General features: G+C 48.5%; 1 protein-coding gene across 2 annotated transcripts in view; it reads left to right on the forward strand.

Moving 5' to 3' along the window:
* Positions 1 to 372: 372 nt before the first annotated feature.
* LOC138986416 (uncharacterized) overlaps positions 373 to 24368 on the forward strand; it is a 100163-nt gene continuing 76167 nt past the window's right edge. For both annotated transcript variants that reach the window (XR_011463269.1, XM_070366097.1), the window contains exon 1: positions 373 to 3110. The gene's annotated coding sequence lies outside the window, so the exon portion shown is untranslated. The remainder of the gene's footprint in view (positions 3111 to 24368) is intronic.

Genomic DNA, 24368 nt, shown 5'->3' on the forward strand with positions numbered 1-24368 from the left:
CAACTTTTTACGTAAATGACCAGTTAATATATATCTTCCTATGGCAGGGCTATATGTTTTCTCTTACAACTATTCAGCTCTTCCATACAACACACAAGGAGCTACAGACACAATGCTAACATGTGTGGCTGTGTTCTAATAAAACTTTATTTACAAAAAGGGAGGACGGTCAGACTTATCCAAGGTCCATAGTATGTGGACACCGGGTGTCGTCTCCCTGTGTGCCGTGGGGAGAATTGTAAATCCATCAAGTGGGTGGGAAATTGCCCCCAAAAGACTCAATGTCTGACCTCGTTTCAAGGTCCTGGTGGCCCTTGGATGGAACCCTGAGGTGTGTCTAACTCCAGAGACCATGTTTTCATTACAGATGAACAGGATGCAACGGATTCGGTGTCGTCGGGACCAGGAGGCGTTAGTGTAAACGAGCAGGAGACGAGGACGTGTGCATTTGAGGTCCTCACCGTCTCGCCCATGTGCGGCTGTGGTTGGCAGAGATGAGACATCAGCTCACAGGACTATCCACGTGGTGGCCCAAAAGGAAGACGCCAGAGACTTCTGTAGGTGCCCTGACTCTGCAGGACGTCTCCTTGGATAAGAGACATCCCGACACCCTTCCCATGAGAGCCGTGGTGTGACAAGGAGTCTTCCGGGGACGGGGACTGGCACCAGGAAGAGAGCAGGCAGAGGTCATAGAGACAGTGGAAGCCAAGGGTCAGAGATCCCTGACCTCCTTCCTCCCTGCTGCAGAATGACAACCACCATGTGAACCCACAAGACGATTGGTGGGTCCCAGTGACTCATCGCTTGGATCTCTGTGATGGGGGCCCATGGTCCCCGTGGACGACCCTGCTGATTCACCCAGCTCACTCTTGTGCTGTCTACACGAGGGTCCTGGGACAGCTGTAACTAAGGACCCCAAATGCGTGGCTAAAAACAACAGACATCCATCCTCCCCTAGCCCTGGAGATGGTCCTCAAATTGTCATGGTGTCCCAAGGCTGAGCTCCATCCAGAGGCTCCAGGGGAGGGTCCTCCCGGCCTCTTCCAGCTTCTGGGGGCTCCAGGCATCCGTCCCTGGGCTGGTGGCCGCCTCCCTCCCGTCTCTGCCTCCGTCTCCACGTGACTTCTCCTCTGTGTCCGTGTCTCTCCTCTTCTGTGTCTTATAAAGACCCTGTCTCTGGGTTTAGGGCCACCTCCATCCAGGAGGAACCTCATCTCAGACCCTTCACTTCTATCTGGATAGTCAAGAATGATCTCTTCAGCTCAAGATCCCTCATTAGTTACATCTGCCAAGACCCTTTTGCCAACAGTCCTATCCACCAATAATAGGGATTAAGACATGCTCATAATTTTTGGTAGACAGTATTCAATCCACTACATCCTACATGAACCAGAAAGCTTGAAAACTCAGAAAACATTTGTTCATTCTCTGATGACCTGGAAAACCATGGAGATCACAGTTTCCTGTATACATATGTAGAGTTACTTTCTTGGTTGACTGACCCGTGTAGCTACACAGGACCCTGGGTTCAGAAGAACGTCTATTGCCTTAATGCTCTGTGGCCACCATCTTGAAGTTCTTAATGAAGTGAAAACAAGGAATACACAGTTTCATTTTGCACCAGAACTGCAAATGCTATAGCCTTCTTTGCTCACATTCCTTCCAACCTCAAGAAAGAGAAACAAGTCTACAGCCGATAAGGACACCCCCACCCCCAGCGCATCCTCTCCGCCATCAAAGCATCCATGTGCTCGAGCCTGTCGCGGGTGGTGAAGACCATCCCCAAGGTCCAGCCCTGAATACTCATTGGAAGGACTGAAGCTGAAGCTCCAATACTTTGGCCACCTGATGTGAAGAACCAACTCATTGGAAAAGACCTGATGCTGGGAAAGATTGAGGGCAGGAGGAGAAGAGGGTGACAGAGGATGAGAGGGCTTGGATGGCATCACCGATTTGGTGGACATGAACTTGGGCAAGCTCCAGGAGACAGCGAGGGATAAGGAAGCCTAGCATGTTGCAGTCCATGGAGTCACAAAGAGTCGGACATGACTTGGAGACTGAATGATGATAAGGTCCGGTAAGGCTAGTGGGTTTTGGGTGCACACTAGGGGAGCCTCTGAAAACAATTAATGCTCAGCCGCGCCTTCAACAGAATTCCCAAACTCATCCCTCGGAGCATCAGCATTTATTAGACCTCCTCAAGCCATCGTCTTGCTCAGACAAGTTTGAGACCCACAGAGATGCAGCTTTCAGCCCTGAACGCTGGCACCTCCCAGAACTGCTCAGATATTCTGCTAAGTCCTATAGCCATGACTGTCCTGTTTGAGAACTAGGATTACTTCCTGTGTTGAAACCAAGATGGAGACATGCCTCATCTAATATTTCCAAACAGCCAGAATGATGTTCCAAGAAGTAGAATCTTGACTTATAGGAAGACCCCAGCCTTTGAGGTTTGTGTGTCACCAGAGAGTCATTGCATGGCTTGAGGCACCAGCTACTCTTCCCCATCGTTACAAAGGTGGTTCCTAAGTACAGGCTCAGGATGGGGAAGTTGGCCAAGCTGCCATCCTTTGTCATTGAGAGAACAAGCTTGCTGAGTTCTTGTTCTTGCTGAGTCTCTTGAGAATCCCTGGGACATTCCATAATCCTTGAGCAAAGAGAGGCTCCAAGGTCAAGTGGAACGTTGCAGGACCCTGGCCTCAGATGGCCCCGTCTCATCTCATGACTGCCTTTATGTCATTCATCCACTGGGTGGGCGGGTGTGCGTGCTCAGTCGCTCAGTCGTGTCTGACTCTTTGCAACCCTGTGGACTGTAGCCCTCCAGGCTCCTCTGTCCATGGGATTCTCCAGGCAAGAATGGATATCCAGGAGTGTGGATAGCCAGTCCCTTCTTCAGGGATCTTCCTGACCCTAGGATATCTAACCCACGTCTCCTGCATTGGCAGGCAGATTCTATACCCCTGAGCCACCCGGGAAGCCCTTGTTCACCAGGGGAGAGAGAGAACTTGGTTCTGGAGAAGTTACCGTGTTCCCTCCACACCTGACTGTGGAACATTCCTCAGAGCTCGGAGACACTGTCCAGCACCTGGAGAGGTCCTGTGCACCATTGGGTGAGTACGGCTGAATCCGAGGCATCATGAGCACTGGGATTCTGGATTTGAGCCTGGCAGTGATGTTCGGGGAGCCTGGGAGGGGGTGGTGTGGACACGCACAGGGATGGAGGACCTTTTGCCCCTGGGCAAAATGATTCAGTAGGTGGACCCACAGTGTGTGCATTCATCAGTAAGGCTGCTTGTTCGTCCCTTCCATGTAGCATCAGTGAGTTCTGCTCACCAATGGGAATATCCGCCTCATCCATCCATCCATGCATCCATACATCCATCATCTGTCTCTCAATACGTCCACCCATCCATCCATCTATGTGTCCATTCATCCATCCAGCCTTTCATCTGTCCATCCTTCATCTATCCATCTACCTATCCATCCATCTCTCTCCATTCACCCATCTGTCCATCCACCCATCCATCCATCCATCATCTATTTCTCCATCCATCCACCTATCCATCCATCAATCCGTCCATCATCTATCTCTCCATCCATCCACCCATCCATCCATCCACCCACCCACCTATCCATCCATGCATCCACCCATCTATCCATCCATCCATCCACCCATCTACCCATCCATCCGTCCATCATCCATCCATCTACCCATCATCTATCTCTCCATCCATCAATCCATCCATCATCTATCTCTCCATCCATCCACCCATCCATCCATCCATCTATCCATTCACCCACCCACCTATCCATCCATCCATCCACCCATCTATCCATCCATCCATCCATCCATCATCTATCTCTCCATCCATCCACCCATCCATCCATCCATCCACCCATTATCTATCTCTCCTTCCATCAATCCATCCATCCACCCATCCATCCATCCACCCACCCACCTATCCATCCATCCATCCACCCATCTATCCATCCAACCATCCATCAATCCTTCCATCCATCATGTATCTCTCCATCCATTCACCCATCCATCCATCCATCCACCCATCATCTATCTCTCCATCCATCCATCCGTCCATCATCTATCTCTCCATCCATCCACCCATCCATCCGCCCATCCATCCACCCATCCATCTATCCATCTACTCACCCATCTATCCACACATTCATCCATCCACCCACCCATCTATCCACCCATCTATCCACCATCCACCCATCCATCCATCCATCCACCCATCTATCCATCTACCCATCCATCCATCTATGTGTCCATTCATCCATCCAACCTTTCATCTATCCATCCTTCATCTAATCATCTACCCATCCATCCATCTCTCTCCATTCATCCATCTGTCCATCCACCCATCCATCCACCCATCATCTATCTCTCCATCCATCCTCCCATCTATCCATCCATCCATCATCTATCTCTCCATCCATCCACCTATCCATCTATCCATCCACCCACCCACCTATCCATCCATCCATCCACCCATCCATCCATTCATCCACCCATCTATCCATCTACCTGTCCATCCATCTTTGTGTCCATTCATCCATCCAACCTTTCATCTATCCATCCTTCATCTATCCATCTAACCATCCATCCATCCATCTCTCTCCATTCATCCATCTGTCCATCCACCCATCCATCCATCCACCCATCATCTATCTCTCCATCCATCTACCCATCCATCCATCCATCCATCCATCCATCGTCTATCTCTCCATCCATCCACCCATCCATCCATCCATCAATCCATCCATCATCTATCTCTCCATCCATCCACCCATCCATCTATCCATCTATCCATCCACCCACCCACCTATCCATCCATCCATCCACCCATCCATCCATCCATGCATCAATTCATCCATCCATCATCTATCTCTCCATCCATCCATCCACCCATCCACCCACCCACCTATCCATCCATCCTTCCATCCATCCATCTGTCCTCCCATCTATCCATCTACCAGTCCATCCATCTATGTGTCCATTCACCCATCCATCCTTTCACCTATTCATCCGTCCATGCTTTCATCCATCCATCCATCCAGCATCCTTCCATGTTTTCATCCATCCATCCTTCATCCATCCACCCCCGCATCCATCCATCCATAAATCAACTGCTGATCTATCCATCCATCCACTCACACATCCATCCATCCATCCATCCATCCTTCCAGCAACCGTGTGTAGAGTAGGGCTACCCAGCCAGGCTCTGAGCAAACACTGGATGGAGCTCCCTGTTGAGTGCCACAGAGCTCTTGTCCTAAAGGAGCTAGCCATCTAGGGTGGGATGAGTAATAGCCCCAAGGATATAAAGTCCCAATGCCCAGAAACCGGGGATGTACTGGATGTGATAAGAGGCACTTTTCATGGAAGTGAGCTCTGCAAATGCAGGTCTGTGTCAAATGTGACCCAGTTCCTCTGTCTTGATACCAACTGAATGTTGAGGGTGTCTATTTCATAAACACCTCTCACCTTGGCTTTGAGGAAATACAACCATAGGAGTTGCACCAGGCTCCCTCCAAGGCTGGAGGGTTCGGGAGGCTGATTGAGGAAGCTTCTCTGAAGACCCACAGGATGGGTCAGGGAGGTAGCGCCATGCCTGTTTTCTCAAGTGGCCTGGTCCTCAGGATGGGTCAGGTCTCACAATGAGTGCCATCATTAAGCTTTTTGGTGTCTGTCTTGCTGACTCTTCTTCCATCAACTGATGCTGCTAACATGTGCCCTGTCTATACCCGGGTTTGCCGAATGGACAGCGAGACCTATGCATTCTGTCTGAGGGACACTTAGGGGCAAATCCATGCCAGGCATGGTTTTCCATCCAGGCTCTATAGTCACTAAATTTGTCATTTAAGAAACCTGTTGAAGTTGTGTGTGTGGTGTTGTCTGGGTACCGCTATCCTACGGGTTTGTTTAACAAAGGCCACAAGAGCATAAACATTGTCCCAGACATAACAATGTCCTGGGTCTCTGCATGTGTGGTAGGGGAGTATGCATGCGTAGTAAAAAGCTTGAGAACTCTCCAGTCTCTGAGGCTCTCTTCAATGAAGCGAGTCATGGCACAGAACTATAACTCAACTTAGCAACCTTTGTTTTTAGGGCTTCCCTGATAGCTCAGTTGGTTAAGAATCCACCTGCAATGCAGGAGACCCCAGGTTTGATTCCTGGGTTGGGAAGATACCTGGAGAAGGGATAGGCTACCCACTCCAGTATTCTTAGGCTTCCCTGGTGGCTGAGCTGGTAAAGAATCTGCCTGTGATGCGGAGTTCGATCCCTGGGTTGGGAAGATCTGCTGGAGAAGGGAAAGGCTACCCACTCCAGTATTCTGGCCTGGAGAATGCCATGGACTGTATAGTCCATGAGGTCGCAAAGAGTCAGACATGACTGAGCGACTTTCACTTTCAACGAAGCATTTTCTGAGGTTCACTAACTTCTAGCACTCTTTGAGTTTATTGCTGACTTACAACTTCTGGTGATATCAACTGCATCTATTTCTTCCCTTTTTTCTTTATAATTCTTAGCCTTCCTCCTAGGAGGTCATGTCGAACTTCCCGTGTTTGACACCTGCCCTTAATTTTTGACTTTCCATATTTCTGGTCACAGTGTCCTCATTTCTGACACTTGGGTGGATCTCACAGATGCAGTCTTATTTGCATGGCTCCTCTTAACCCTCATGGGTAACTGAAATGGGTTTATAATCATTTTACTGTCGTGAGTTCAGGAATGCATTTACCCAGAATGGGCTTAAATTGTCCTTCAAAGGCCTTCGGGACTTCTGGTCTACCACGCTGCCAGATGTGTAGATGCATTGAGAATTTTTCATTCAAGGATATCCTGAGGGGAAGAAACCATAAAATGGTCACTTGTGGACTTCCTAGTGGCTCAGTGGTAAAAATCTGCCTGCCAATGTGGGAGACCTGGGTTCCATCCCTGGGTCAGAAAGAGATCCCCTGGAAAAGGGAATGGCAACCCACTCCAGTATTCTTACCTGGAGGATCCCATGGACAGAGGAGCCTGGTGGGCTGCAGTCCATGGGGTCGCAAGAGTCGAGCACGATGGAGTGACTGAGCATGCAAGGTGTCCTTGGCAAACACAAGCAGGCTTTAATGCTCCCTTGTAGAGGAAACCCTGCTTCCTTTCAAAACTCCATCTCTGAAGGGGAGGAAGGAGCAAAAATAGGAAGAGTTCCAACAACCTTCGTAATAGAAACAGACCCTGTTGCTCGGTCGCTTCAGTCATGTCTGACTCTCTGCGACCTCGTGGACTGTAGCCCACCAGGCTGCTCTGTCCGTGGGATTCTCCAGGCGAGAACACTGGAGTGGGTTGCTATTTCCTCCTCTAGGGGATCTTCCCGACCCGGAGATTGAACCCTCTTCTCCTGCATTGACAGGCAGGTTGGTTAACATGCTGAGCCACCTGGGAAGCCCAGACCCAACGGGGTTCTATTATTTCCTGCCAGTCTTTGAAATTCTTTCCATGCAGGGTTTTACAAGTACCAAAGCAGGATGAAATGCAGCAATCTATTTCCGAGATGGTGAAGGACCTCAGAGGCATTGCTTGAGTGATGGTGTGCTGGCCGTGGGGCTGGAAGGAGTTATGAAACTGTCCACGGTGATTCAGAGAACACCAGAAGCTGTCAGAAGCATGGGATTCGCTTTCGGGACCTGCCTGGGGTGTTGGGGAAAACGGCAAGTGGTCACGTTAGAGATGCAGAATTATTTCTCGAGGGAAATGACCAAAAGCATCGCCAGGCGGTGCAGGGGGCAACTCTCCGCTTGGAAAGTGGTGGCCGGAGCCCCAGTGGGTCACACCGGCGAATGGACGTGTCTGAGAGGTTCGCGAATCTGCAGAGGGACGTCAGGACACGGCCCGGAAACAGGACCAAGTGGCCACATGCCTGCACTTCGGATTTCTCACAATCCTGGAGAATCCTGGAGAATACTCCAGTACTGGGGTGGGTTGCCATTTATGTCTCCAGGGGATCTTCCTGACCCAGGAACGGAACCTGCATCTCCTGGGCTTCCCAGGTGGCGCTAGTAGAAGGAAGGATGAAAACACAAAACAAAAATAGGCACTAGGTGATGGTAGATAAGAGGTCGGTGATGGGTACGCAGACAGACAGACAGACTGCGTCTCTTAAGCTAAGTCAAGGTTTCTCAGCCTCAGCCCTACCGACGTCTGGGGCTGGACTCTGCTGTGGGGTGTCCTGGGCACCGTGGGGATGGGGCAGCGTCCCTGGTCACCCCCCACCGCACGTCGGGAGCCCCACCACCGTGGTAACACCCCAGATGCTGGGTGTCTGTGTTCCAACGTCCCCAGACATTGCCAGGGTCCCCTGGAGACCAGGGTCCTTTGTGGATCCCGAGGCCCCGCTCCAAAGACTAAACCGTTCAAAGCCGCGTGCAACTAGCTTTTAGAACAGCAGAACTGGGATGCACATTAAAATTCCAAGTGAGTTATCCGTGTGTTCCAGACGAAACTTTTTAAAAAAGTAATAAATAACAGAGCTGCTGAGATCCACCAAGCCCTTGAGCTCTGTTGTTTACTTCTCAGGCAGAGGTGTCCCCGGCTACCCTTTCTCAGAGCACTCAGGGTCTGGGAGGGGGGAGAAGCTGGTGGACGTGTGTCTCAGAACATCCGTTCCCCCCAACACCTGCCTGCCCGCCTGCCTGGTCCAGGGGCCCCTCCCCAGATGCAGCCTCAGCAGCTGGACGGAGCTGGTACCCAGCCCAATGGCGTGGACAGAGACTGGGGATGTTAAGAAGATCCAAGCAAGGAGTCTTGCCAGTGCCAAGCAGCAGTGACATGCTTGCCTTCTCTGGGATCGCGGGGTCGTGGTACCACTTCCAGCTCCGCTCTGGACCTGTGTGGGCAGGAGGGGAGGAGGAAAAGGGAAGGAGACAGAGAGAAGCAGAGAGAGACAGAGAGAAACAGAGAGAGAGAGAAGCAGAAAGAGATGGAAGCCGACAGAGAGAGAGACAAACAGTTCATTTTAGTTCAGTTCACTCGCTCAGTGGTGTCCGACTCTTTGCAACCCCATGGCCTGCAGCACGCCAGGCCTCCCTGTCCATCGCCACCTCCCGGAGTTTGCTCAAACTCATGTCCATCGAGTCGGTGATGCCATCCAACCATCTCATCCTTTGTCATCCCCTTCTCCTCCTGCCCTCAATCTTTCCCAGCATCAGGGTCTTTTCAAATGAGCCAGCTCTTTGCATCAGGTGGCCAGAGTATTGGAGTTTCATCTTCAGCATCAGTCCTTCCCATGAATACCTAGGACTGGTCTCCTTTAGGATGGACTGGTTGGATCTCCTTGAAGTCCAAGAGACTGTCAAGAGCCTTCTCCAACACCACAGTTCAAAAGCATCCATTCTTGGGCACTCAGCTTTCTTTACAGTCCAACTCTCACATCCGTACGTGACTCCTGGAAAAACTATAGCTTTGAGTAGATGGACCTTTGTTGAGAGAAGGAGACAGAGAGGTAAAGATGGATGCAGAAAGAGAGAGAAGCAGAGAGAGGTGGGTTTCTCTGCAAGGCACCCCGTGTAGGTCCAAGTAAACAGACAAGCAGCTCATGGTCAGAAGACCTGAACACCCGGTAGAGTTCATTTCAGGTTCATTTCAAGGTCCCTGAAGACCTTCTGGGAATCGCTTTTTTTTAAAGACAGAGTGTGGCAGACGGTCCCAGGGTGTGTGATCAACTGCTGACCATCTTCTGATTGGCTGGTGGTGATGTCATGGGGAGTCAGCATGACCCACCTTCTGCTTCCAGCCGTCTGGGGTCCCCGTGGTGGTGGGCGGGGCACACGGTTAACTTTTTCCACCTCCTAGGGGCTTCAGTGTCTGCAATACAGCTCAAAGGACACAGCTCAGAATATTACCTCCAGCCCTTGAGGAGGAACTGGAGGTCCTTGGCTTTGCTTAATGGCTAAGCTGATTGCCCTTGGTCTCCGTTGCCTCTTTCCCCCTCCTCCAGCCCTTGAGGAGGAGCTGGAGGCCCTTGGCTGTGTTTAGTGGCTGAGCTGATTGCCCTTGGCCTTCTTTGACTGTTTCCCTTTGTTTCTGCTTTTGCTCACTTCTCTGATTCTCTTTGGCACTCAGCGAAGTCCTAGGAGGCAAAAGCTTTCTTCTCAACAAAGGCAGGAGGAGAACATGAGGCAGTGGGTGTTCTGCCCAGGGAAGGACCCGCAGAGTCGGCTCATTTACAACGTTATTAATAAGAATTGTAGACATTCTAGAAATGAAGCGAAAGCTACCCCACGTCCCCTTTCATTCTCATGCACGCTCAGTAACTCAGTCGTCTCTGAGTCTTTTGCAAACCCGTGGACTGCAGCCCACCAGGCTCCTCTGTCCGTGGGATTCTCCAGGCAAGAATACTGGAGCAGGTTGCCATGCCCTCCTCCAGGGGATCTCCCCTACCCAGGGATCAAACCCATGTCTGCTGCGTCTCCTGCATTGGCAGGGGAGTTCTTTACCACTAACAGCACAGGCTTTTTTTTTTTTCTCTCCGCAGCATCTGATGAATCTCAAATGTTTTCAGCCTAAAATAATTCTCAAGCCATTTCTAATCCCCACGGAGTAAAAAATGATAGCAAAATAAGAGACGAGAACTCAAGCTAGTGAAATTGAAAGTGGCTCAGCTGTGTCTCACTCTTTGAGACCCCATGGACTGTATATCCATGGGATTCTCCAGGCCAGAATACTGGAGTGGGTAGCCTTTCCCTTCTCCAGCAGATCTTCCCAACCCAGGTCTTCCGCATTGAAGGCAGACTTTTTACCAGCTGAGCCACCAGGGAAGCCCAAGAATACTGGAGCAGGTAGCCTATCCCTTCTCCAGCATATCTTCCCAACCCAGGAATCGAACCAGGGTCTCCTGCATTGCAGGCACATTCTTTATCAACTGAGCTGTCAGGGAAGCCAACAAGTCAGCAAGACATGTGTTGAAGTAGGTTGATGCTGTCGACCAAAAAATACAGTCACCACCTGGTATCAGAGGTGTTTTATTGGGTGGGCGTGTTGAGGACTCGGAGCCCGGGAGACAGCATCTCAGTAGCTCTGAGAAAACCACTCCAAGGAGGCAGGAGGGGGAGTCAGGCTGTATACAAGTTTGCAACAAAGGGAGTAGGCGGTCTGCACAGCAAAGATCAGATATCAGTGAAGGAATTGAGGATTCTATGTAAGGGAAGGTGCACCCTGTCCTTTCAAATGCACCTCGGCTGTCTGGGGCCTGAGCCTGTTCCCTTGTTTACCTTCAGGAAAGGTGGAGGTCACGGTTGGCTGATTCTTGTATTCTCCCAGCTCCTCTGCAATCACTGTGGGAGTGGTGGATCCAAATTTTGCCAGTCTCATGGCCCAGACAGTAAAGAATCCGCCTCCCATGCAGGAGACCCGGGTTTGATCCCAGGGTTGGGAAGATCCCCTGGAGAAGGAAATGGCAACCCATTCCAGTATTCTTGCCTGAAGAATCCCATGGATGGAGGAGCCTGGTGGGCTACAGTCCACGGGGTCACAGAGGGTCTGACATGACTGAGCTACATTCACTCAACGTTCACATTTGGAGGCTGGAAGTCACTGGTGGCTGTGACATTTCTTGCTTATTGTTACGCCGGAGATATTATCATTTCAGACTACTCCAGGGGATCTTTGGTCAGGAAGATCCCCTGGAGGAGGGCATGGCAACCCACTCCAGTGTTGTTGCCTGGAGAATCCCATGGACAAGGAGCCTGGTGGGCTACAGTCCCTGGGGCTGCAAAAGAGTCAGACTTAGCAACTTAAACAACAGGAGGTGTTCCCTACCCAGGGATTGAACCCAGGTCTCCCGCATTGCAGGCAGATTCTTTATTGCCTGAGCCACCATGGAAGCCCAAGAATACTGGAGTGAATACCCTTTCCCTACTCCAGGGGATCTTCCCAACCCAGGTATCAAATCTAGGTCTCCCGCATTGCAGGCAGATTCTTTACTGTCTGAGCCACCAGGGAAGCCCTGTAATTATAAAGCTTTTTTAAAATTTAGTATTTATTAAGGTTTTTAAAAAGTTTTAATATGTCTTTATTTTGGGCTGCCCTGGGTCTCGGTTGTGGCGCGCGGGATCTTTTGTTGCTTGGCGGGCAGGCTCTATTGCCCTGAGGCATATGAGATCTTAGTTCCCTGACCAGGTATCTAACCCTTGTCCCCTGCAGTGGAAGGCGGATTCCTAAGCACTGGGCCACCAGTGAAGCCTCAGTCATAAAGGTTTTGATCTGAGGGACGGAGAGGATCAGATAGGCAGGGAGGCAAGCAAGCACGTGACAGAAGAGAGGATTCAAGATGGTACCCTCCTTTTTGGAGGAAGAAGCCAGGAACCACAGATGCAACTCCAGAAGCCAAGAGAGACCCAGAAATAGATTCCTCCCCGCCAAGTCCTGCCGACACCTCTATCTTAGCCCCGCGTGACCTGTTTCAGACGTCTCGCACACAGAATCGTAAGACAGCCACCGTGTCTTGTGTCGGCATCATCGGTTCCAGCAGGCCCCCAGCACTCACTGACCCCGTGCCATGCCCATCTTTGCTGAGCATGGAGAAGCAGTCGTCCGTCTCTCCTGATGCTAGACAGCTCCTACGACTTCTGAACTTCTTGCTCTTTCTTCCTGAAGCCCAGCATTGAAATCAGTCAAAACACACACAGGTTCATCCACCTCACTAGAGCTGATGCAAGCCCGTTCCTTTTTCATGGCTGAGTAATATTCCATTGTATACATCTGCCGCAGCTTCTTTATCCATTCCTCGGTCAGCGGACATCTGCATTGCTTCCATGTCCTTTATGCTTGTTTCGTCGCTCGTCGTGTCCAACTCCTTGTACCTCCACGGACTCCAGCACACCAGGCTTCCCTGTCCTTCACCAGCTCCCGGAGTTTGCTCAAACTCATGTCCTTTGAGCCAGTGATGCCATCCAGCCATCTCGTCCTCTGTTGCCCCCTTCTCCTTTTGCCCTCCATCTTTCCCTGCATCAGGGTCTTTTCCATGTCCTACCTACTGTGAATAGCGATGTGGTGGACATTGGGCTGCAGGTGTCTTTTTGAATTATGGTTTCCCCAGGGTATATATATGCCCAGTAGTGGGATTGCTGGGTCATATGGTCATTTTATTACTAGTTTTTGAAGGAATATCTCTACTGTTCTGCATAGTGATTGAACCAATTTGCATTCACACCCAGAGTGTAGGAGGGTGCCCCTTTCTCCACACCCTCTCCAGCATTTATTGTTTGTAGGCTTTTCGATGATGGCTATTCTGATTTTATGAGCAGATAGCTCATTGAGGCTTTGATTTGCATTTCTCGAATAATGAGCGATGCTGGGGGATGATGTGGGGAGTGGAGGGGGCATGGTTCAAGAGGGAGGGGGTTTATGTATGCCTTCCGCAGACTCACATTGGTGTGCAGCAGAAACCAACACAACATTGCAAAGCAATTCTCCTCCAGTTAAAACACACACACACACAGAGTCAACTGCAACCTTTATTTAATTGGTCATTGCAAATTGGTCCCTCTCTGTCTGTCTCTCTCTCTCTTTTTTTTTTTTTGCCTCCTCTGAAGCTCCCTTTGCTGAGCTGGTCTCTCCCTCTCTTCGCAATCAAGTCCTCTGTCTCCACTTCAGCTATTCATTTCAAATTCCTACCCGTTTAATAACAGCTGCACCGGGATCTCTGCCCCTCCCTTGGGAATTAATTTAGTTACCTTCACAAGGAGACTTCGCTTCCGACTTTAAAGTACCCGACGGCGAGGGGGGTGGAGAGGGTTAGCCTGCGGTCAAGGGCATAGCCGCCTGCCGAGCACTCCGAGTGCCCCCCCCCCCCGCCCCGGCTCCAGGGCTGTGCCTCAGACCACATTAGTAATTGATGCTTTGAGCCAGCATCCCCGGGCGGAGATGCCAGCCGGTCCTTCAGAAATTCTGCAAGTCATCCTGGGTCCGTGTGTTTGTCCGTGTGAAGGATGAACTAGAGCACAGAGAAGGAAAAGGAAAAAAAAGATGCTTTCCTTGGAATGAGACAGAAGGGTTGTAGATGAGGGAGCTGTAGGTGGAAGCTTGCCCACGTGTGGGTACCCCTGTGCAGCTTTATCATCTTTTTCTGTCTGCACCACCGGCTTTTCCGTGTTGGGTCTCTTGGCTGCCTTGTGGGGACGTGCGTGCAATGGCACCTCAGTTGTGTCCGACTCTGTGACCCCATGGACTGTAGCTTGCCAGCCTCCTCTGTCTGTGGGATTCTCCAGGGAAGAATACTGGAGTGGGTTGCCATTTCCTTAGGGGAACTCTTAAGATCTCTGTCTCTCTCTGATGTTTCCCTCTCAACCCCAGGGAATAGAGGCTTCTTACATCCTGAGGTCATCTGCGAGATGAATTTTTAAATGGTTGCTGGTTGGTTGGTCAGTTGCTCAGTCGTGTCCGGCTCTTTGTGGCCCCATGGACTGCAGCATGCCAGGCCTCCCTGTCCTTCACCATCTCCCAGAGTCTGCTCAAACTCATGTCCATCGAGTCGGTGATGCTGTCCAACCATATCCTCTGCCGCCCTCTTCTCCTTTTGCCTGAAGCCTTTCTCAGCATCAGGGGAATGGAGGCATTTTGGTAAAAGTCAGGGTCCTGCAAAGACCCTGTTGGGTGAGACATGACCGTGAGCCAGCCCCAGGAACCTGGCAAACAGTGTGTTCCCTGGAGGGCTGAGTGATGCTAAGGAAGCGAGACCGACAGGCAGATTCCAAGGTGGTTCTGTGCAGGAGCCCGGATTGTCAGTGGGTTGTCTGCCCGCCTGCTGCTTCTGCATCAGAAATTGCGTCTTTTAAAATGGCTTCATCTTCTACACCTGGGTTTCTCAACCTCACCCCCCTCTCATCTGCAGCTGGATGACCCTGGGCTGCGGGTTGTCTCGTGCACTTGGGGAGGGGAGCAGCAGCCCTGGTCTCCACCCACCACGTGCCGTGGACAACACCCACCCCACCCCAACTGTGATAACCAGAACAGTCTCTGAATGATGTCATATGTCCCCTGTTGGCAAAGTCATCCCTGGTTGAGAACCCCAGCTAGAGATAGAAAGATAGGTGGATAGATAGATGGATGGATGGGTGGATGGATAGATGGATATAGGTAGATGGATGGATGGATTAGATAGATGGATAGCTGGATGGATGGATGGATAGATGGATATACATAGATGGATGGATTAGATGGATGGATGGATGGGTGGGTGGATGGATATAGATAGATGGATCGATGGATAGATGGTTATAGATGGATGGATAGATGGGTGGATGGGTGGATGGAGGGATAGACGGATGGATGGATGGATGGATATAGATAGATGGATGGATAGATGGATTAGATAGATAGATAACTGGATGGATGGATGGATAGATGGATATATATAGATGGATGGATCAGATGGATGGATGGATGGATGGGTGGGTGGATGGATATAGATAGATGGATTGATGGATAGATGGTTATAGATGGATGGATGGATGGATGGATAGATGGGTGGATGGGTGGATGGAGGGATAGATGGATGGATGGATGGATGGATAGATGGATATAGATGGATGGATAAATAAATGGATGGATTAGATAAAAGGATAGATGAATGGATGGATGGATTAGATAGATGGATGGGTAGATGTATAGATAGATGATAAACAGATGGATGGATGGACAGATGGATATACATAGATGAATGGATGGATTAGATAGATAGATAACTGGATGGATGGATGGATAGATGGATATATATAGATGGATGGATCAGATGGATGGATGGATAGATGGGTGGATGGGTGGGTGGATGGAGGGATGGATGGATGGATGGATGGATAAATAGATGGATGGATTAGATAAAAGGATAGATGAATGGATGGATGGATTAGACGGATGGATGGATGGATATAGATAGATGGATGGATGGATTAGATAGATAGATAACTGGATGGATGGATGGATAGATGGATATATATAGATGGATGGATCAGATGGATGGATGGATAGATGGGTGGATGGGTGGGTGGATGGAGGGATGGATGGATGGATGGATAGATGGATTAGATAAAAGGATAGATGAATGGATGGATGGATTAGACTGATGGATGGATGGATAGATGGATATAGATAGATGGATAAATGGGTAGATGGATATAAATAGATGGATAGATGGATGGATGGATTAGATGGCTGGATAGATGTGTGGGTGGATGGATATAGATAGATGGATTGATGGATAGATGGTTATAGATGGATGGATGGATGGGTGGATGGAGGGACAGATGGATGCATGGATGGATAGATGGATATAGATGGATGGATAAATAGATGGATGGATTAGATAAAAGGATAGATGAATGGATGGATTAGACTGATGGATGGATGGATTAGATGGATGGATGGGTAGATGTATAGATAGATGAATAGACAGATGGATGGACAGATAGTTGGCTACAAAGTTTGTTCAGGTTTTTCTGTAAGATTATAGATAGATTGATAGGTGATTAGAGAAATGAATATAGATAGGTAGGTAGATGGAAACATTGATAGATACGTGATAGATAAATATATCGATAGATTAGATGATAGATAAGTGAATGGAAAATATAGAGATAGATAGACATAGATATGTAGATAATGTAGATATATAGATAATAGATACGGTGAAGATGTTTGGTAGATACAATGGATGGATGGACAATTAGATGGGTGGATGGATACATACACAGATGGTAGACAGATGAATAGATCTTAGATAAATGCTAGATGGATAAAGATGCATAAATTATAGATAAATAGATAAGGTGAATCGATGATTGATGGATACAATGGATGGATGGGCAGTTAGATGGATGGCTGGGTGATGGACAAATGAATAGATAAATGGTAGATGGATAGATAAATTGGATAACAGATAAATGAAAAGACAAATCATAGATAGACAGACGGCTTCCCTGGTGGCTCAGCTGGTAAAGAATCCACCTGCAGTGCGGGAGACCTGGCTTCACTCCCTGGGTCAGGAAGATCCCCTGGAGAAGGGAATGTCTGCTCACTCCAGTGTTCTGCCCTAGAGAATCCCATGACAGAGGAGCAGGGTGGGCTCTAATCCATGGGGTCACACAGATAGATCGATAGATAATTTAAGTATCTGACTCACATTATCGTGGTTGCTGCAAGTCCGGCAGATGTGTACTTTTCTTTTTTTTTTTTTTTTTTTTAATCTCTCTGCTTACTGTGGTTGTCTGAGAAGTCATTAAAAGAAGAATTTCTATATTGCGAGTAAACGCTACTTCAATTTAAAAAATAATGCGATGCAAACTAGTATATACGGGACGGAGAAGGAAATGGCAACCCACTCCAGTGTTCTTGCCTGGACAATCCCACGGACAGAGGAGCCTGGCGGGCTACAGTTCACAGAGTCGCAAGAGTCAGACACGACTTAGCGACTAAACCACAACCACCACCACTATATACGATGGTTAAACAACAAGGTTCTACTGTGGAGCCCAGGGAACTGCATTCAGTATCCTGTGATGAACCACAATGGAAAAGAATATGAAAAAGCAGTGAAGGTGTTAGTCGTATCCAACTCTTTGCAACTGCATGAATTGTAGTCTGCCAGGCTCCTCTGCCAGTGGGATTTCCTAGGCAAGCATACTGGAGTGGGTTGCCATTTCCTTCTCCGGGCGATGTATATATATATATATTTCCCCACCCCCCCATGGACTTCTCTGAAAAAGGAAATATATATATATATATTTATGTATATGTATTTCCAATATACATAAGTTGAAATATACGAATGTATTCCAGTCCTTCCAATACACACACAACTCAGTCACTTTGCTTATTAACAGAAATTAACAACAATACAACGGCCACCCACTCCAGTACTCTTGCCTGGAAAATCCCAGGGACGGAGGAGCCTGGTAGGCTGCAGTCCATGGGGTCGCGAAGAGTCGGACACAACTGAGCAACTTCACTTTCATTTTCCCTTTCGTGCATTGGAGAAGGAAACGGCAACCCACTCCAGTGTTCTTGCCTGGAGAATCCCAGGGACGGGGGAGCCCGGTGGGCTGCCGTCTATGGGGTCGCACAGAGTCGGACACGACTGAAGTGGCTTAGCAGCAGCCGCAACAAGAATGCAGATCAACTATACGTCAATAAAATTTTTTAGAAAAATAATGATTTAAAAAGGAGAATTTCTGAAATGATCCCTGACTTTGAATAAAGGCTTTCTTATGCCTTGTTTTTTTGATTTTTGAAAACATTGAAACCCGTTCACTGTCACCCAGTGTTCCCCGTCTACAGGGAAATCAGATGACGTTCTATGTAAAGGAACTTATTTGCAAAACGGAAACAGACTTGCAGGCACAGAAAACAGCCTCATGGTTAGCAAATGGGAAACCTGGGGGGAGGAATAGACAAGGAGTTTGGGGTTAACATGTGCACACCACTCCATACAAGATAGATCATTAACAAGGACCTACTCCATCTAGTCAAGGCTATGGTTTTTCCTGTGGTCATGTATGGATGTGAGAGTTGGACTGTGAAGAAAGCTGAGCGCAGAGGAATTGATGCTTTTGAATTGTGGTGTTGGAGAAGACTCTTGAGAGTCCCTTGGACTGCAAGGAGATCCAACCAGTCCATCCTAAAGGAGATGAGCCCTGGGATTTCTTTGGAAGGAATGATGCTGAAGCTGAAACTCCAGTACTTTGGCCACCTCATGTGAAGAGTTGACTCATTGCAAAAGACTCTGATGCTGGGAGGGATTGAGGGCAGGAGGAGAACGGGATGACAGAGGATGAGATGGCTGGATGGCATCACTGACTCGATGGACGTGAGTCTGAGTGAACTCCGGGAGTTGGTGATGGACAGGGAGGCCTGGCGTGCTGCGATTCATGGGGTCGCAAAGAGTCGGACAGGACTGAGCAACTGAACTGAACTGAACTGAACTGTGTACCACAGGGAACCCTGCTCAGTATTATGTAACAACCTAAATGGGAAAAGAATTTGAAAAAGAATAGATACACGTGTAACTGAATGACTTTGCTCTATACCTAAAACTATGGAAACATTGTACATCAACTGCGATCTTCAAGTGTTAGCTGCTTAATCGCATCCGCCTCTCTGTGACCCCGTGGACTGTAGCCCACTAGGCTCCTCTGTCCATGGGATTCTCCAGGCAAGAAGACTGGGGTGGGTTGCCATGCCCTCCTCCAGGGAATCTTCTCAAACGATGGACGGAACCTGCATCTCCTGCATTGCAGGCAGATTCTTTACTGACTGAGCCCCCAGGGATGCCAATATCAACCTTACTCCAATATAAAATAAAAACTAAAGAAAAAATTTTTAAGTTAAAAAATAATAATAAACAAGATGGATAGCATCTGGTTGTACCCACACGGTCTTAGGAACTTGGACACAAATTGAACAGCCCTGTTCGGGGGGAAATAGAATATTATAAATATGCCAACAGTCTCTGGGTCTGTGAAGCAGCTTTCTGCCAGGCAGTTTCCAAGAAAAGGGGTTTTATGTCCACAGTGAAACGAGCCAGCCCGGTTATCTCCAAACAGAAATGTCCTGAAATCATTCATCTGTGTACATGGTTCCCTTAGAGAGATGGATTTTATATTCTTGTGGAAAAACTGTAATTTTTCTGTGCTACGCAGCCTAAGTCCCAGAGCCTTGGTTGACACCTCAGAGATGAAATCAGAAGCACGGTGACATTCTAGGATATTTACCCGCGAACTTGCTTCTGTGCCCTTTACAGTGGAGGTTCCTGGGGGACATTCGTTTCTAGGGGTGGAGACCTTCTCTGACAGCACACTGCTTTGTGCAATCAACGGGCTTTTGTTCGTGCACTTTACAGGAAAAAGTGTGTAAGCGGTGTTCAGTAGTAGAGAACTGACCCTATTTGAGCTAGAGTAAGTTGGAAAAAATTTACTGCAATGTATATGTTGTCGTCCACTTGCTCAGTCACGTCCGACGCTTTGAGACCCCATGGACTGCAGCACGCCAGGCTTCCCTGTCCATCACCAAGTCCCAGAGTCTACCCAAAATCATGTCCATCGAGACAGTGATGCCATCCAACCATCTCATCCTCTGTCACCCCCTTCTCCTCCCGCCTTCAATCTTTCCCAGCATCAGGGTCTTTTCCAATGAGTCAACTCTTCGCATGAGGTGGCCAAAGGATTGGAGTTTCAGCTTCAATATCAATCCTTCCAATGAACACCCAGGACTGATCTCCTTTAGGATGGCCTGGTTGGATCTCCTTGCACTCCACGGGACACTCAAGAGTCTTCTCCAACTCCACAGTTCAAAAGCATCAATTCTTTGCTGCTCAGCTTTCTTCACAGTCCAACTCTCACATCCATACATGACTCCTGGAAAAACCATATCCTTGACTAGACGGACCTTTGTCGGCAAAGCAAAAACAGACATACGCAAAACCCAGAGGGGAAGATCAGAACAGCACAGCCTGTGTTTTGCAGAGTCCTGTCTCACTGAGCATCCCTCACTCTTACGTTAAAGGCAGAAAACGGAAAAGGGTTTTTACTCCACATTCAGTAATCGGATTTGTGAACTCAGAAATTCCACATCGGAATAGAAGCAGTTCATCCGCTCTGAACTTGGCACCTCTCAGCCCCCACGTGTCTGCAGCCCGGGCGGCTGCACAGCTCTGCTTCTTGACATCTCGTCTCTCATCCCCTCACCCCAGGCTCTTCAACAAAACTTTCATTTTTCAAGGTCAGAATTCTTTCCTCAAAGCAGTGCACGGATTTCTCCATCTCTGCAGAGCGTGGAGGTTCAACTGTGCTGTGCTGTGCTTAGAAGCTCAGTTGTGCCTGACTCTTTGCGACCCCAATGGACTTATAGCCCACCAGGCTCCTCTGTCCATGCGATTCTCCAGGCAAGGAAACTGGAGCGGGTTGCATTTCCTTCTCCGGAATCTTCCCACCTCAGGGATTGAAGCCAGGTCTCCTGCATTGCAGGTGGATTCTTTACAAACTGAGCTACCAGGGAAGCCCCAGAGGTTCAACTAGAAAATGGCTGGATTCCTGTCCATCTGTGGAGTCCTTTAACTGTATCTACTCAGATGTGTCTGAGCGTGCTCACTCGTGTCCAACTCTTTGCAACCCAATGGACTGTAGCCCGCCAGGCTCCTCTGTCCATGAGATTCTGCAGACAAGAATACCGAAGTGGGTTGCCATTCCTCCTCCAGGGGATCTTCCCAACCCAGGGACTGATCCTAGCATCTCTTGATTTGGTAGGCACATTCTTTACCGATGAGCCTCCTGGGAATATCTTCTCAGAGCTGAGGAGCCAAAAAAAAAAAAAAAAAGACTCCACGTGGGACTTCCCTGGAAGCCCAGTGGTTAGGACTCTACAAGTTCATTTGCCAAGGGCTCTGGTTCAATCCCTGGTCTGGGAAGCAAGATCCCACAAGCCACATGTTATGACCAATAAATAAATAAATGATATTTGAAAACCCAGCAAACCAAAGAGCAGCACTCCATGTGAGTCCATTGCGTAAATTGTTCAGAAACCTCAGGACCCCCAGAGGCAGAGCGAGTTGACAGTCCCTAAGCAGTCAGGACCCAGAAATGGGAAGGGAGCCCCGGAAAGTGAACAGGAAGGCAAGGAACACAGAATTCATTCACCTGAGAGGTGAGGAGGAGACAGATGTAAGCTAGGCAGAAATCACACTTGAGTGAAATACGAAAACGCATCCCACTGCCTCATTTGGCATCTTTAAAAAGTTTTTTTTGAATTTTTATATTGGAGTGTATAGTTGATGAGGGCTTCCCTGGGGGCTCAGACAGAAAAGAATCTGCCTGCAGTGCGGGAGACATGGGTTCCGTCCCTGGGTTGGGAAGATCCCCTGGAGAAGAGATAGGCTACCCACTCTAGTATTCTTGGGCGTCTCTCTCAGGTGGTAAAGAATTTGCTTGCAATTTGGGAGACATGGGTTCGATCCCTGGGTGGGGAAGATCCCTTGGAGAAGGAAATGGCAACCCACTCCAGTACTCTGGACTGGAGAATCCCCATGGACAGAGGAGCCTGGTGGGCTGCAGTCCATGGGGTCTCAAAGAGTCAGACACGACTGAGCGTCTGAGCACACACACAGTTGACCAACAATGTTGTTAGTTCCAGGTGTATAGCAAAGCGAGTCAGTTACATACATAGGTTACTACTGAGCCCCGAGTCTTCTGCTGTGCAGTAGGTCCTTGCCCTTTATCTACTATATACCCAGAAGTCTGTGCATTTTCATCCCAAGCTCCTAACTTACCTTTCTTCCTTTCCCCACTTGGTCATCATAAATTTGTTCTCTGTGTCTAGGAGTCTACTTCTGTTTCACGATTAAGTTCATTTGTATCCTTTTTTTTTTTTTTTTTTAGATTCCCCATATAAGTGGTATCATATGATATTTATCTTTCTCTGTCCGACTTACCTCACTTAGGATGACAACCTCTAGGTCCGTCTGTGTTGCCGGAGTTCGTGTTTTATCTCATTCTTTTTCACGGCTCAGTAATATTCCGTTGTGTATATGTTCCACGTCTTCTTTACCCATTCTTCTGCTGATGGACATTTAGGTGGGTTCCACGTCCTGGCTATTGTAAATAGCACTGCAGTGAACTCTGGGGTGCACGCATCTTTCGGGGGCCATGTTTCTCTCTGGATATATTCCCTGGGAGTGGGATTGCTGGGTCATAGGGTTGCTCTATTTTTTAATTTTTTAAGGACCCTCCGTGATGTTGTCTACAGTAGGTGCGCCGATTTCCATTCCCACCAGTAATGCCGCAGGGTCCCCTTGTCTCCACACCCTCTCCAGCACTTACGGTTTGTACACTTTTTGGTGATGGCCATTCTGATTGTTGTGAGTTGATACCTCTCTGTAGTCTGGATTGGCATTTTTCTTTTTTTTTTTAACTTTACAATATTGTATTGGTTTTGCCATATATCAAAATGAATCTGGCACAGGTATACATGTGTTCCCCATCCTGAACCCTCCGCCCTCCTCCCTCCCCATACCATCCCTCTGGGTCGTCCCAGTGCACCAGCCCCAAGCATCCAGTATCATGTATCGAACCTGGACTGGCGACTCGCTTCATATATGATATTATACATGTTTCAATGCCATTCTCCCAAATCATCCCACCCTCTCCCTCTCCCACAGAGTCCAAAAGACTGTTCTATACATCAGCGTCTCTTTTGCCATCTCGTACACAGGGTTATCGTTACCATCTTTCTAAGTTCCATATATATGCGTTAGTATACTGTATTTATGTTTTTCCTTCTGGCTTACTTCACTCTGTATAATAGGCTCCAGTTTCATCCACCTCATTAGAACTGATTCAAATGTATTCTTTTTAATGGCTGAGTAATACTCCATTGTGTATATGTACCACAGGTTTCTTATCCATTCCTCTGCTGATGGACATCTAGGTTGCTTCCATGTCCTGGCTATTATAAACAGTGCTGTGATGAACATTGGGGTACACGTGTCTCTTTCAATTCTGGTTTCCTCGGTGTGTATGCCCTGCAGTGGGATTGCTGGGTCATAAGGCAGTTCTATTTCCAGTTTTTTAAGGAATCTCCACACTGTTCTCCATAGTGGCTGTACTAGTTTGCATTCCCACCAACAGTGTAAGAGGGTTCCCTTGTCTCCACACCCTCTACAGCATTTATTGCTTGTAGACTTTTGGATCGCAGCCATTCTGACTGGCGTGAAATGGTACCTCATTGTGGTTTTGATTTGCATTCCTCTGATAATGAGTGATGTTGAGCATCTTTTCATGTGTTTGTTAGCCATCTGTATGTCTTCTTTGGAGAAACGTCTGTTTAGTTCTTTGGCCCATTTTTTGATTGGGTCATTTATTTTTCTGGAATTGAGCTGTAAGAGCTGCTTGTATATCATGAGCGATGTTGAGCATCTTTTCATGTGTCTGTTGTCCGTCTCTGTATGTCTTGTTTGGAGAAACATCTGTTTAAATCTTCTGTCCATTTGGCGTCTTGCCGGCATTTTCTAGATAGACTTTTCTTCCATGATCCTACAAACAGAGCTACATTCTTGGCCTTCCTCACGAATGGAGTGGGCTTCCCTGGTGGCTCAGTTGAAAAAGAATGTGCCTTGCAATGCAAGAGAGCCAGGTTCGATCCCTGGGTCAGGAAGATCCCCTGGAGAAGGGCATGGCAACCCAGTCCAGTATTCTTGCCAGGAGAAACCCATGGACAGAGGAGCGTAGCAGGCTAAAGTCCATGGGGTTGCAGACCGTTGGACATGACTGGAGATGTTCCTGAAGCTTACTTTTTCTTGCGTGTGGAAAAATTTGCAGCG

The sequence above is a fragment of the Bos mutus genome, chromosome X (assembly GCF_027580195.1).
Source record: "Bos mutus isolate GX-2022 chromosome X, NWIPB_WYAK_1.1, whole genome shotgun sequence".
Taxonomy (NCBI): Eukaryota; Metazoa; Chordata; class Mammalia; order Artiodactyla; family Bovidae; genus Bos; species Bos mutus.